Here is a 16,064-nt window from a genome sequence, read left to right as displayed (position 1 = left end):
AATCTAGCTGTAGCTCCTGCCATAGAAAACTCTGCAAAATATACCGTGAGATGAAAAAAGGTTGCAAAACAATAAATAAAGGATGATTCCATTAATTATTTAAGTGTATATAGGCAAAATGCATATGTATGCATATAAATGGAGAAGAAAGTGTGGAAGAACGAGTCAATAGCAACAATTATCTCTAGAAAATGAACTGGACTGAATGGAGAGAGGAACCGAAAGAAGATCACTTTCTTCCTCTTTATATTTTTGCACTTGAGCTTTTTTACAAACATAGATTTCTGTTTTAGTTAAATACTTTTAAAAATACAGTTGACCCCAGAACAACACAGGTTTGAACTGCACAGGTCTACTTACATGTGGACTTTTTCAATAAATATATTGGACATTTTTTTTATATTTGTGACAATTTGAAACAACTTGAAGATGAATCGTGTGCTCTAGAAATAACTGAAAAATTATGAAAAAGTTAGGCTTGTCATGAATACATAAATTATATGTAGGTGCTAATCTATTTTATCACTTGCTACCATAAAATGTATATACAAATCTATTACCAAAAGTTAAAATTTATCAAAACTTACACACACACTTACAGATTGTACATGGAACCACTTGCAATCCAGAGAAATGTAAACAAATGTAAAGATGCAGTACTAAATCATAACTGCATAAAATTAATTGTAGCACACACTACAAAACTGTAATAATTTCATAGTGGTGAGCTCAAGTGCTAGGATTATCAGCTTAAAATGCTATATGATGCTAATCATCTCTGGGCGAGCAGTTCATCTCTCTGGTAAATTGTGTACTGCAGTAAAAAGTGATTTCTCATAGGTCTTGCATATTTTTCACTGTGTTGACTGCAATACCATAAGCTTTGAATAACACCACGGGACCCATATGAAGTGCCATTAGTGATGCTGGAAGTGCTCTCAAGAAGTAGAGAAAAGTCGTGACATTACAAGAAAAAGATGAATTGCTTGATATGTAGCATAGATTGAGGTCTGTAGCTGTGGTTGCCTGCCATTTCAAGATAAATGAATCCAGTGTAAGAACATAGTAAAAAAAGAAAAGGAAATGTGTAAAGCTGTCACTGTGGCCACACGAGCAGGTGCAAAAACCTTGCACTTTTTGTGAAATACCTTTTTTATCTTGTATTGAAAATGCAACTTTTACATGAGTGCAGGATTATTATAAGAAAGACATACCTACAGACTCTGATATGATTTGAAAAATAGCAAAATCATTATATGACAACTGTAAGCAAAAAAAAAAAAAGTAAAGGATCTGAAGTTGGAGAATATGATGTCAACAAAGGATGGTTTGATAATTTTACAGAGGTTTGGCTTAAAAAATGTCAACATAACAAAAGAAGCACCTTCTGCCAATCGAGACTCAGCAGATGAGTTCCCAGATGAAATGCCATGAGAAAATCATTGAGGAAAAAGGACATGTGCATCAGGTTTTTAATGCAGATAAAGGTGTCCTATTTTGGACAAAATGCCACAAAGGAAATTTAATACTAAGGGAAAGAAGTGAGCACCATTATCTAATGCAAGAAGGGATAAATTAATTCTACTGTTTTGTGCAAATGCAGTTGGTTTTATGATCAGGACTATCCTTATCTACCCTTATCTATAAAGTGGTTAACCCCCAAGACTTGAAGGGAAAAGATAAACACAAGCTGCTAGTCTTTGATCGTACAACAAGAAGGCCTGGACAATGAGAACCCTTTTTTTCTGGATTGGTTCTATGAATGTTTTTTTCCATGAAGTCAGGAAGTACTTTGCCAGTAAGGGACTGCTTTTTAAGTTCTTTTTATATTGGACAGTGTTCCTGGCCACTCAGAACTCCATGGCTTCAACATTGAAAGCAATTAAGTGTTCTATTTGCCCCCAAACACAAATTCTCTAATTCAGCCTATAGATCAGGTTATCATAAGGACCTTTAAAGCTGTTTACACATGGTACCTCATGGAAAGAAATGTCAAGCTATGGAAGAGAACCCCGATAGAGAGAATATCATGAAAATCTGGAAGGATTACACCATTAGAGATGCTATCCTTGTTACATAAAAAGCTGTGAAAGCCATTAAAGCCTGAAACAATAAATTCCTGCTAGAGAATACTGTGTCCAGATGTTGTTCATGACTTCACAGCATTCACAACAGAGTCAATCAAGGAAATCATGAAAGAGATTGTGGATATGACAAAAAAGGTGGGAGGTGAAGGGTTTCAAGACATGGATCTTGGAGAAATTCAAGAGCTAATAGACACCACACCAAAGGAATGAACAGAAGACAATTTGATGGAGATGAGTGCTTCTAAACCAGTGCCAGACAATGAGGAAAAGAAGCAGAAGCAGTGCCAGAAAACAAATTGACATTAGACAATCTGGCAGAAGGATTCTGATTATTTAAGACTGCTTTTGACTTCTTTTACAACATAGACCCTTCTATGAAACAGGCACTGAAACTAAAGCAAACGGTGGAAGAATTGGCACTATATAGAAATATTTTTAGAGAAATGATAAAGCAAAAAGTCAGAAATTACAATGTATTTCTGTGAAGTTATAGCCAGTGTGCCTTCTGCTTCTGCCTTCCCTTGTACTTCTTCCACCTTTTCCACCTCTGCCACCACAGACACAGCAAGACCAACCCCTCCTCTTCCTCTGTCCCCTCAGCCTATTCGACGTGAAAATGACAAGGATGAAGACCTTTATGATGATCCACTTTCATTTAGTGAATAGTAGGTAATCATCACACCATGCAGTTAATAAACGTACCTGTTGTGTATCCATGTGTGTGTCTTCATGTGAAAACTAACAACTGTATGGCAAGAACTGCAAGAGACGTTTTTGTGTCATCATCACCGCCTAAGTATCATGTAAAACATTGTGTGCAAGACTTGTATGGAAATGGATTTCCTTACATAGGCGTATCCTTACATAGGCGTAAGATGAGTGACATTTAATATAAGATTAATGATTTTTGTGTTTCTTACTGTTTTATAACTTTTCTTTCCAAGAATTATATTACTATACAGTATGCCTGCTCTCTCTCTCTCCCTAATTAGAGAAACTGTGTATCATTACAGGTAAGTGTGTTGTTAGAAAATGTTAGCAATGTTTCCAATACAGTATTATGAATATGACTATAATACTCTATGCAATAGAATTTTTATAACTATTCATTCATTGGTGTGTAGATTAGGCTACCCTTAAGTGATCATATTGATTACACTAGGCTACCATAAAGCAATCATATTGCTGCTTCTTTATTATCAATGCATGAATTACCATACCTATAAATAAACATTTTTCACATTGCTTTTCCAGTTTTGATGTCCAGGGTTACTAATACACAGAACATCTACAGTGTTTTGTATCATACAAGACAATATTGAAACAGATACTGACAGACAATCCATCTTGCAGATGATGTAAATTTAAAGTATCAATAGAGTACCATAAATTTATTTTCTCTACCTTATGACTTTTTTAATAATGTTTTCTTTTCTCTAGCTTACTTTATTGTAACAATACCATATATAATAAATATAACATACAAAATATATGTTAATTGACTGTATATGTCATTGGTAAGGCTTCTGGTCAACAGTAGGCTATTGGTAGTTAAGTTTTGGGGGGGTCGAGGTTATATATGGATTTTCAACTCTGTAGGGGTCAGCATCCCTAACCCCTGCATTGTTCAAGGGTCAACTGTATATACTTCAGAAAATAAAGAAGACGACCAAGTAAAGATGCAATAAGAATAGTGAAAACAATTCTGAACAAGTGAATGTCTACAGTGTTTTAACATTCTGAGTTTCTAAGGAAAAGGGAAACAGGACTTCTCAGTCTATGGTCATAGGTCTAACACAAGCACAGGACTAAGACATGGCAAGCAATAGCTAGTACCAAAAAACTGAAGAAGGCGCTGATTTTTAGGGCCATGACTCACACAATCCTTAGATATGGCCCTGGTCTAATATTACATTGAAAACATTCCAGGGCTTGCTTCGGCAGCACATTTACTAAAACTGGCACAATACAGAGAAAATTAGCATGGCCCCTGCTCAAGGATGACACGCAAATTCTTGAAGTGTCTGTATTTTTAAAGGTAGTAGTAGACCTATCCACTGAAACTTGGCAGGCCAGAAGGGAGTGGAAGGAAATATTCAATGTGCTGAATGGGAAAAATAGGCAGCCAAGAATCCTTTATCCAGCAAATCTGTCATTCGCAATACAAGGAGAGATAAAGTCTTTCCCAGATAAACAAAAACTTAAGGAGTTCATGGCCATTAAACCAGCCCTGCAAGAGATCCTAAGGGGGACTCTGTGAGTGGAATGTTGCAAAGACTACAAACGTCCAGAGACATCACCACAAGCATCAAACCTAGAGATAACACAATGACACTAAATCTATATCTTACAATAATAATGCTGAATGCCAACGGACTAAATGCTTCAATCAAAAGACACAAGGTATCAGAATGGATAAAAAATAAGATCCATCTATGCTGTCTACAAGAGACCCATTTTAGACCTGAGGACACCTTCAGATTGAAAGTGACGGGATGAACAACCATCTATCATGCTACTGGAAATCAAAAGAAAGCTGGAGTATCCATAGTTATATCAGACAAAGAAGATTTTAAACTAACTGTAACAAGAGAGGAAGTTGGGCATTATATCCTAATTATGGGGTCTATCCATCAAGAAGAGCTAGCAATTATAAATGTTTATGCACCCAATTGGGAACACCCAAATATATACATCATTCACAAACATAAGCAATTTTATTGATAAGAATATCATAATTGCAGGTAACTTTAATACTGCACTTATAGCAGGGGACAGATCATCTAGACAGAAATCAATAACGAAACAATGGCCCTGAATGATAGACTGGACCAGATGGACTTGGCAGATATATTCATCCAAAAGCAGCAGAATACACATTCTTCTCGAGTGCACATGGAACATTCTCCAAGATAGATCATACACTGGCTCACAAAACAGCCCTTAATAAATATAAAAGAATTGAGACCACATAATGCATATTTACAAATCACAATGTTATGAAACTTGAAATCAACTACAGGAAAAAGTTTGGAAAACCTCCAAATGCATGGAGATCAAAAGAACATCCTGGTAAAGAATGAATGGGTCAACCAGGCAATTAAAGAAGAAATAAAAAAAAAATATGAAAGAAAATGAAAATGAAAGCATGACAATCCAAAACTTTAGGATGTAGCAAAAGCAGTCCTAAGAGGAATATACATTGCAATCCAGGCCTATTTCAAGAAACAAGAAAAATCCCAAATACAAAATATAACAGCACATCTAAAGGAACTAGGAGCAGAAGAGCAAAGAAACCCTAAGGCCAGCAGAGGAAGAAAAATAATAAAGATTAGAGCATGGGAATGCAAGCTGCTGCAGCCACTCTGGAAAACAGTATGGAGGTTCCTCAAAAAACTAAAAATAGAACTACCCTATGACCCAGCAATTGCACTACTAGGTATTTATCCAAGGGATATAGGTGTGCTGTTTTGAAGGGACACATGCACCCCAATGTTTATAGCAGCACTATCAACAATAGCCAAAGTATGGAAAGAGCCCAAATGTAGATCGATGGATAAATGGATAAAGAAGATGTGGTATATATATACAATGGAGTATTACTTGGCAATCAAAAAGAATGAAATCTTGCCATTTGCAACTACGTGGATGGAACTGGAGGGTATTATGCTAAGTGAAATTAGTCAGTCAGAGAAAGACAAATATCATATGACTTCACTCATATGAGGACTTTAAGAGACAAAACAGATGCACATAAGGGAAGGGAACAAAAATAATATAAAAACAGGGATGGGGATAAAATATAAGAGACTCATAAATATGGAGAACAAACTGAGGGTTACTGAGGGGGTTGTGGGAGGGGGGATGTGCTAAATGGGTAAGGGGCACTAAGGAATCTACTCCTGAAATCATTGTTGCACTATATGCTAACTAATTTGGACATAAATTATAAAAAAAAAAAAAAAAAAAAAAAAAAAGATTAGAGAGGAAATAAACAATATAGAATCCAAAAAAAAACCAAAAAACAAAAACCCCACCAATAAAACAGATCAATGAAACAAAGAGCTGGTTTTGAAAAAATAAACAAAGTTGATAAACCCCTAGCCAGACTTCTCAAAAAGAAATGAGAGAGGACCCAAATAGATAAAATCACAAATGAAATAGGATATATCACAACCAACACCACAGAAATACAAACAATTATCAGAGAATACTACAGAAAATTATATGCCAACAAACTGGACCTCAAAGAAATGACAAATTCCTAGACACCCACACACTACCAAAACTCAAATGGGAAGAAATAGAAAATTTGAACAGACCCATAACCAGCAAAGAAATTTAATCAGTTATCAAAAATCTCCCAACGAGGGGCGCCCCGGGTGGCTCAGTCGGTTAAGCGTCCGACTTCAACTCAGGTCACGATCTCGCGGTCTGTGGGTTCAAGCCCCGCATTGGGCTCTGGGCTGATGGCTTGGAGCCTGGAGCCTGTTTCCAATTCTGTGTCTCCCTCTCTCTCTGCCCCTCCCCCGTTCATGCTCTGTCTCTCTCTGTCTCAAAAATAAATAAACGTTAAAAAAAAAAATTAAAAAAAAAATATCCCAACGAATAAGAGTCTTGGGCCAAATGGCTTCCCAGGGGAATTCTACTGAACATTTAAAGAAGAGCTAATACCTATCTTTCTCAAGCTGTTCCAAAAAATATAAATGGAAAGAAAGCTTCTAGACTCATTCTATGAAGTGAGCATTACCTTGATTCCCAAGCCAGACAGTGACCCCACAAAAAAAGGAGAATTATAGGCCAATATTTCTGATGAACATGGATGCAAAAATTCTCAACAAGATACTAGCAAATCAAATTCAAAAGCATATAAAAAGAATTATTCACCATGATTAATTGGGATTCATTCCTGGGCTGCAGGGCTGGTTCAATATTTGCAAATCATTCAATGTGATACATCACATTAATAAAAGAAAGGATAAGAACCATATGATTCTGTCAATAGATGCAGTAAAAGCATTTGACAAAACACAGCACCCTTTCTTAATAAAAACCCTCAAGAAAGTCAGGATAGAAGGAACATATCTTAACATCATAAAAGCCATATATGAAAAGCCCTCAGCCAGTATCATCCTCAATGGGGAGAAACTGAGAGCTTTTCCCATGAAATCAGGAACACAACAGGGATGTCCACTCTCACCACCATTGTTTAACATGGTGTTGGAAGTCCTAGCATCAGCAATCAGATGACAAAGTGGAATAAAAGGCATCCAAATTGGCAAAGAAGAAGTCAAACTTTCACTTTTTGCAGATAACATGATACTCTACATGGAAAATCTGAAAGAATCTACCAAAAAGCTGCTAGAACTGATACATGAATTCAGCAAAGTCACAGGATACAAAATTAATGTACATAAATCAGTTGCACTTTTATACACCAATAATGAAGCAACAGAAATAGAAATAAAGAAATCAATTCCATTTACAATTGTACCAAGAACCATAAGATACCTAGGAATAATCCTAACCAAAGATGTAAAAGATCTGTATGCTGAAAACTATAGAAACCTTATGAAGGAAATTGAAGAAGACACAAAGAAATGGAGAAACATTCCATGCTTATGGATTGAAAGAACAAATATTGTTAAAATGTTAATACTACCCAAAGCAATCTACACATTCAATGCAATCCCAGTCAAAATTGTACCAGCATTCTTCTCGAAGCTAGAACAAACAATTCTAAAATCTGTTTGGAACCACAAAAGACCCCGAATAGCCAAAGTAATGTTGAAAAAGAAAACCAAAGCAGGAGGCATCACAATCCCAGACTTTAGCCTCTACTACAAAGCTGTAATCATCAAGACAGTATTGTATTCACACAAAAACAGACACATAGAACAATGGAATAGAGACTCCAGAATTGGACCCACAAATGTATGGCCAATTAATCTTTGACAAAGCAGGAAAGAGTATCCAATGGAAAAAAGACAGTCTCTTTAGCAAATGGTGCTGGGAGAACTGGACAGCAACATGCAAAAGAATGAAACTGGACCACTTTCTGACACCATACACAAAAACAAAATGGATAAAAGACCTAAATGTGAGATGGGAAACCATCAAAACCCTAGAGGAGAAGACAGACAACAACCTCTTTGACCTCAGCTGCAGCAATTTCTTGCTCGACACATCTCCAAAGGCAAGGGAAATAAAAGCAAAATTTACTATTTGGGACCTCATGAAGATAAAAGTCTTCTGCACTGCAAAGAAAACAATCAACAAAACTAAAAGGCAATCAATGGAATGGGAAAAGATATTTGCAAATGACATATCAGATAAAAGGTTACTATCTAAAATCTATACAGCACTTACCAAACTCAACACCTGAAAAACAAATAATCCAGTGAAGAAATGGGCAGAAGACATGAATAGACACTTTTTCAAAGAAGACATCCAGATGGTCAACAGGCACATGAAAAGATGCTCAACATTACTCATCATTAGAGAAATACAAATCAAAACACATTGAGATACCTCACACCAGTCAGAGTGGCTAAAATTAACAACTCAGAAAACCATGGATGCTGGCAAGGATGTGGAGAAATGGGAATCCTCTTGCACTGTTGGTGGGAATGCAAACTGGTGCAGCCACTCTGGAAAACAGTGTGGAGGTTCCTCAAAAAATCAAAAATAGAACTACCCTATGACTCAGCAATAGCGCTACTGGGAATTCATCCAAAGGATACAGGAGCACTTATGCATAGGGGCACATGTACCCCAATGTTCAACAATAGCCAAATTATGAAAAAAGCCCAAATGTCCATCAACTGATGAATGGATAAAGAAGATGTGGTTTATATATACAATGGAATACTACTTGGCAATGAGAGAATGAAATCCTGCCATTTGCAGCAACATAGATGGAACTGGAGGGTATTATGCTAAGTGAAATAAGTCAGTCAGAGAAGGACAGATATAATTTTTCACTCATATGTGGAATTTGAGAAATTTAACAGACGACCATGGGAAAGGGAAGGGAAAAAATAATAGTTAGAAACAGAGAGGGAGGGAGGCAAACCATAAGAGACTCTTAAATACAGAGAAAAACCTGAGGGTTGATGGAGGTGCAGGGGGAAGGGGAAAATGGGTGATGGGCATCGAGGAGGGCACTTGCTGGAATGAGCACTGGGTGTTGTATATAAGTGATGAATCACAGGAATCTACCCCTAAAATCAAGGGCACACTGTATACATTGTATGTTAACCAACTTGACAATAAATTATATTAAAAAATAAAAAAAATAAACAGAAAAAAACCACCCTCCAAAGGATGTGCTTCTTAGCAGACAGTATCACACAAAGCCAATGTCCCGAACTATACAGCATAGACTTCATTCTCTCTCCACCCCTACTTTAAAGAAAAAAAATAATAACTTATTTGATTATTAACATCTGGAGTTTAAGTCTGACATACCCAGGTGCAGTGTCCCAGAATTCACACTGAACAAAAGCCCCACCCTCTTTGTAACTATTCACTTTTCCCTTCTGCAATGTCATCCTTACAAAAAAGATTGTTTCTGTGGTTTGGGAGTTGTGAGGGGAGATTTCATTGGTCTCTTTAAATGCTTGAGTAGTAAGCTTTGGACTCTCAAATGGTTGGACAGGGAATTCAGTCTCTTCCTTTTCCTAGTGTCATATCTGTATAATCATTTGTAAAATTATCTAGGCTTAGGAATGCAATATGATACTCGCCCATAATGAAATGAAATATACAAAACAGAGTGGTATTTGCCTATCTGCCTGAAATGCCCTAGTATGGTCTTATCATTTGTTTATGGAAGACATTCAATCTGATTGGTCAGTGGCCATGCCTTCTTATTTGTAAATAATTTTGAATACCATAACTGTGAAAAACTAAGACCATGGTTCAATAAATAATTTCATATGTACTCCAACAAGTTGAGCTAACCACTGTAGATACTGATAGTTTAGTCTACTTCACTGCATGGCAATACTACTAGCTGACAATAGTTCTTGTATTTCATATACCAAGCCAGATAGTCCCCCCAAACATGATGCATTTTTCAAGTGCAGGGATTCAATACACCAGGGAAGTTGATCCCAGATAAAGCCACATAAAGTAAATCAATTTAAAATGGAGACCAAGGGACACCAGGATGGCTCAATTGGTTGAGGGTCTGACTTCAGCTTAGGTCATGATCTCACAGTTCATGAGTTCGAGCCCTGCTTCAGGCTCTCTGCTCACAGCTCAGAGCTTGGATCCTGCTTCAGATTCTGTGTCTCCCTCTCACTCTGTCCCTGTCTCATTTGTGTTCTTTCTCTCTCAAAAATAAAAAAATAAACATAGATAGATAGATAGATAGATAGATAGATAGATAGATAAATTAAATAGAGACCAAAATTCAGTATCAAATGGGGAGAGAAAAGTGATTCTGGATTTATCTCATAAAATGAATAAAAAAACACCACTTTTTAATGAATGTACTTCCAGTTTTGTTTTTATAATTTATAAAATTTAAATTATCATAACTATCTTCTAATTATTAGGACAAAAAAATGAATCACATTTTGATAGTTTAGAGAGACAAAATTTCTCTAACAAATGTTTTAGAAACCTAAAACAATACCCATAGTTTCAATACTTACTATGTAAGCATATTTTTATAAAAATTTCTATGACATTTAGCAATTTTTCCAGGAGTATCTCTTAATTCCTTGATAACCAATCATTCTCTTTGGAAATGCTATCAATTTCATCTGTTTTGTTTTCACTTGTTAATTGATCTACTCATTTATCTATGATTTGTGTAGGAATCAAGCAGTTCTCCAAACATCATTGTCATCAATGTCATTAAATCTTGCTGTAGTAGGCAGAATTCTAAGATGGCCCCCAAGATTCCTGCCTGTTGGTGTATTTGTGCTGTGTAATTCTCTCCTTGTGTGTGTGGGTAGGGACTGTAACTATGATGGGATAATCACTCCTGTACATGAGACTCTGTCATAGCAGACAAGAGTGAGATTCTCCTGTTGACCTTGAAGAAGCAGTATGTCTAAAATGCCTATGGAGAGGAACATGTGGCAAAGACCTGAGGGTAGCCTCTAGGAGCTGAGAGTTGTCCCTCTTTCTAGCAAGGAAGAAATTGAGGACTTCAGTCCTATAATCATAAGGAACTGAATCCTACCAACTAGTAAGCTGGAAAAAAGACCCTGAGTCTCAATGAGATCACAGTGCCAGCTATAACATTGTAATTTCAGGCTCATGAGATCCTTGGCAGAGGACCTGGATAACCCATATTAGGACTCCTGTTCCATAGAAACTTTGAGATAATAAATATATGTTGTTTTAAGGTGCTAAGTTTATGGTAATTTCTTATGCAGTGATAGAAAACTAATATGATTGAATTTTTTTAAATATTTATATTGTTTGGCTAGATGTTTAGAGACTGTCTCAATCAAAAACAGTGGACAGTATTGTTGGTCAGATGAATTAGGAAAGATAGATTCTACTGCTAAGAGCAATGAATTTCTGAATGAGGACAGATATTGGGAGGTATTCTGAGTGAGGATAGTGAGGACATACATATGTATGTGTATGGCAGACAGAGAGAGTGAAAAAGAAGACAAATGTGGAAAAATATTTAAAATTGGTATATATTGGTAAAGTATATATAGATTTTTAGTTGTACTGTTCTTTCAAATTTTCTATAGCTCTGAATTTTTTCAAAATAAAAAGGGGAGAAAAGTAGGCAATGAAAAATGATGCATTGTTAACAAGACAAAAAACCACTGATACTGACTTCTCAACGTAAACAATGGAAGTCAGAAGACAATGGAAGCAGATCAGGAAAACACTTGGGAAAAAATCCTATCAATTTTTAATTCAATCTCCAACAAAAAATATTATTAAAAATGAAGGAAAAATAGACATTTTTATATAAACAAACAGTAAAGGGATGGGGAAGGAAAAATGATCCTAGATTGAAGCACAGATATCTGGGAAGTAATGAAGAGCAACATAAATATGTGAATAAATATATGTAAATACTAACTTCATAAACAGTAATAATTTATTATAGAGCTCCTGTAGATTAGTCCACAAACTTAAAATCTCTCATCTGACACTCTGGCAATTCCACAGTCATGACTCAGTGGGAAAAGGACTAAGAAAACTTCTGAGTGTAGGGGCTAAAGGGCTGATGCCTGCATTAGGTAGCTTATATATATAAATGTGATGGGACTCTATTGTTGTCCCTGAGACACATTTGAAAGCAAAATATCACAACTTTCAATTATCTGCTTGCATAGGACACTGTGACAGTACAGACAAAACTATAGGAGACATGAATTATGCATTTAAACTATGAGTTTCAGACTCCTTCTCAGCTAAGTATTTTATCTGGGTTTTAAGTAGAAGATTAAATTATCTTTCATTACTTTCCCTCTGGCATAGGGCAAATAATTAGTCATAGTAATAATAATGATAGCAATAACAGTAAAAACTAGCAGCAGCAAAAAATAAAATAAAATTATATATATACACACACACACACAACTCTTACCCCAAATCAGGAAAAAAGAAAAAAAAACCTGAAGAATTTACAAATTTGTCCTATTTTGAACATTGAACCAGGGTTAAAGAGGGATATGAAAAATTTAAGCTCAGAGCTCTTGGAATGGAGAGCATTAACAAAGTTTTCTTATTATTACATTTCCCTTCTCTATTACCTTGTTAGTCATGTATTTTTATATTATCTTATTGTGGTTCTCCTAGAAATGACATATTTATCCTTAACATATTTAAGTCTAATATAAGTAAGTACTTTTGCCAATTCCCAAGAAATTCAAGGACGTTAGAACACTCTAAGTCTATTTACCTTCCTCCTCTTGTCTGACTTTCATGCTACCATGGTCAGATATATATCCCGTTAGAGATATTTGCCCATTTTCCTATTGGGTTACATTTTTTCTTTATTGGGCTGTGGAATTTAATTTTTAACATTCTAGATATTAGTCCCTTTTTTAGGTTTACATATTATAAATATTCCCTCCCAATCTATGGTTTCTTTTTTTTATATAAAACAGCTTTATGGAGGTATAATTGATATACAATAAACTGCACATATTTAATGTGTACAATTTGATGAGTTTTTAACCTATCCATACACCTATGAAACCGTCACTACAATCAAGATACTGTTTCTGTATGCTTTCTGCCTCTAATTATTTTGCATTTTCTAGAATTTCATATGACAGGAATTATATAATATGTACTCTTTTTGGCCTGGATTTTTTTTACTCCGTATAATCATTTCGAGATTTATCCAGGCTGTTGCCTCATTCCATTTTATAATTTCTCTGAGAGTATCCCATTGTTCGCGCATAACATATTCACATCTTGATAGATATTTGGGTTGCTAATACTTAGTATTAGGTAGTATTTTTAACTTTATCCATTCTAGTGGGTATGAGGTAGTATCTCATTATAATTCACATTCCCGTGATGAATAATGCTATTGAGCACCTTTTGGCCTGCGTTTCAACCCAAGTGTCTGTTTTTATCTTTTGCCCATTTTTAACTGGGTTGTTTGCCTTCATATTATTGAACTGTAAGAGTTCTTTTTATATTCTCACACAACTGCTTTATCATGTAAGTGCATAGTGAATATTTTTTTTTTGCAGTCTATGACTTGTCTTTCAAATATAAAATATAAAAGTAGTTCTTTTTTTTTCTTTTTTGGTTGGTTTCTTTTTTTACCCCCTGCACATCTTAGTAGCAGCAAAGCATGTTCTGAGGGTTAGTTGAGTAAATCCTGGAATCTGAGCTCAAGTGTTTATGTTATCATTTGAATAAGAATAATTACTCTTCTGTGTTTCATTCAGTGAGTATTTATATAACATCTTCCTGATGTCAAGTAAAATACTGCCTAGAACAGCACAAAAGGCCCTTGGTTCATTGTCATAAAGTTGTTGGCTTTATAATATAAGCCTCTCAAATGCAGAAGGTTGTCATGTTGAAAACCTACAACTGATTTAGAGTTCACAAGTTATCAGCTCTAATTAATAAACTGAGCTCATCGTCCAAATGACAGTTTCAGAGACTATCAGAAAGCAAAGACACTCTTAACTTACTACACTTAACTTGAGGCTGCTACTGATGCTTTTAGCTATAGGAGGCCTATGTGAAAGCAATTTACTTCATACCAGGGTCCTGCAAATTTTCATCTATAACATTACTGATTTCATACCTGGTCCACGCGACTGCCCTTCTAAATTTAGTCAGTGGCCAAAATTTCCCTCCAAGAAGGCAACTATAAGTATTTGTTCTCTGGTATCAATTGCAACAATATGACACTAAGAAGGGAATCAGAAAAGAGAAAGTAAGGCGAGAAGGAAGAACATCGTCCTCCAGATACTGAGTTCTATAAGGCGGAACAAAATGACACTGTGGACTATTAAACAATCCCCAAGGAGAAAAATCCACCTTAATGGGAGGCACAAATCCATTTTTCTGTAATAACATTGGGTCAGGGTAATAATTTGAAGTGTAATATTAACTGGCATGGTTTTCCTGCCTCTAGTTTTCCTTTACTGGCCCTCATTGCCTACAGGGTAGGCAGCTAAGAGCAAGGATGTAAATAATGACAAAAGAAGTGATCTCTGGGTTTCTGAGCTTTAAAAACCACGGGTCTGGCTTAAAGAACAAAGTGAGTTTTTCCTTCTCCACTCCCAACCCTTCTCCCTACATGTACTCTTACAAGACAATTCTCTGAGCTGATAATCTCAGTTAAGGGTAAGACCCCTGATAACTAAATGCAGTTAGTGGGCCCAAATTGGATCACAGATCATTATACAAAGATTATTATTATAAAGGAAAAATGTATAAAGGACCTTGCTGAGATGACTGGAAACTTTTAGATATAGAGCTACATTAGTAATACTAGTAAAGGCATTGTGTCAATATTAAATTCCCAAATGTGACAAGGTAGAAGAATGCCTTAACCTTGGGAGATGCATGATTAACTATTTCAGGGTGAAATGGCATGATGTAAGCAACTCTCTATTGATTCAGGAGAATAAAAAGTGTGCGTGTGTGTATCCCTGTGTGTAGACAGAAAGAGATAAAGCAAATGATACAAAATCTTAACTGGTGTAGCTACATAAAAGGTATACAGTCATTAATTATATTAGTCTTACAACTTTTCTGAAAGTTGAGTTTTTGTTTTTCAGAATTAACACACTTTTTGAGATGGGAGAAAAAAAATCAGAAAAGAGAGCGAAATAGTGAGATGCTGATGGGGGGGCTCTCAGCGAAGGGGCTAATGTTTGTTGCAAAAGGGGAAATGATATAATGTTCAGATAAAATAGAGGAGACTTGTACTGTAGTTCCCAGCCAGATTTCTGGGAGGCAGTGGTCTTGCCTGGAAGAATAAGGAAAAGAGGGCTGCATGGATTGTTGAAGGCCTAGTGACCTTAACTAGCCAACCATATTGCCAAGGCAGAATAAACTCTGTATCATTCCAGGTACTTCAGAGGGATTTGTAAATTGTCACGATGCTACCTGCTACTCCAAGAAGAATGATGGAGAAAAAGAAACTCTCAACTTACGAAGTTTAAACCTGAAAAGACTGAATGTACCCACAACTAACTTTATGTTTTATGCCATTCAACAGAATGGGGAATTGACATTAACATGAGGGTCCATGCTAAAAAAAAAAAAAAGTATTCTATTTCTTGTACACTTGTGTTTGTCTTGTTGTCTGAGAGTCTATACCCACAACAGCAACATTTTCTCTCTAACAGATATTGCTTGGACATTGGTAACTTATTCCAAACCTTGAACATTGGTAATTTAATCTGTACTGTGTTCCCTAGGATTCTCTGAGGTCAGTATTAATGGACTGGGCCAAGAAGAGAGGAAAGGTGACTTCACATTTATGAATATCAAATATGAGGCCTCAGC

The 16,064-nt window shown here is 35.9% G+C and overlaps 1 non-coding gene across 1 annotated transcript; it reads left to right on the top strand.

The window, feature by feature from the left end:
• The first annotated feature begins 4,015 nt into the window (after positions 1 to 4,015).
• On the top strand, positions 4,016 to 4,122 carry LOC122202476. Its single transcript, XR_006194689.1, has one exon. It is a non-coding gene; the product is annotated as a U6 spliceosomal RNA (small nuclear RNA).
• Positions 4,123 to 16,064: the final 11,942 nt, after the last annotated feature.

This window comes from Panthera leo, chromosome A1 (genome assembly GCF_018350215.1).
Source record: "Panthera leo isolate Ple1 chromosome A1, P.leo_Ple1_pat1.1, whole genome shotgun sequence".
In the NCBI taxonomy this organism is placed as follows: domain Eukaryota; kingdom Metazoa; phylum Chordata; class Mammalia; order Carnivora; family Felidae; genus Panthera; species Panthera leo.
Note: the sequence above shows the minus strand (reverse complement) of the source record. Positions and strands in the feature narration are given on the sequence as shown.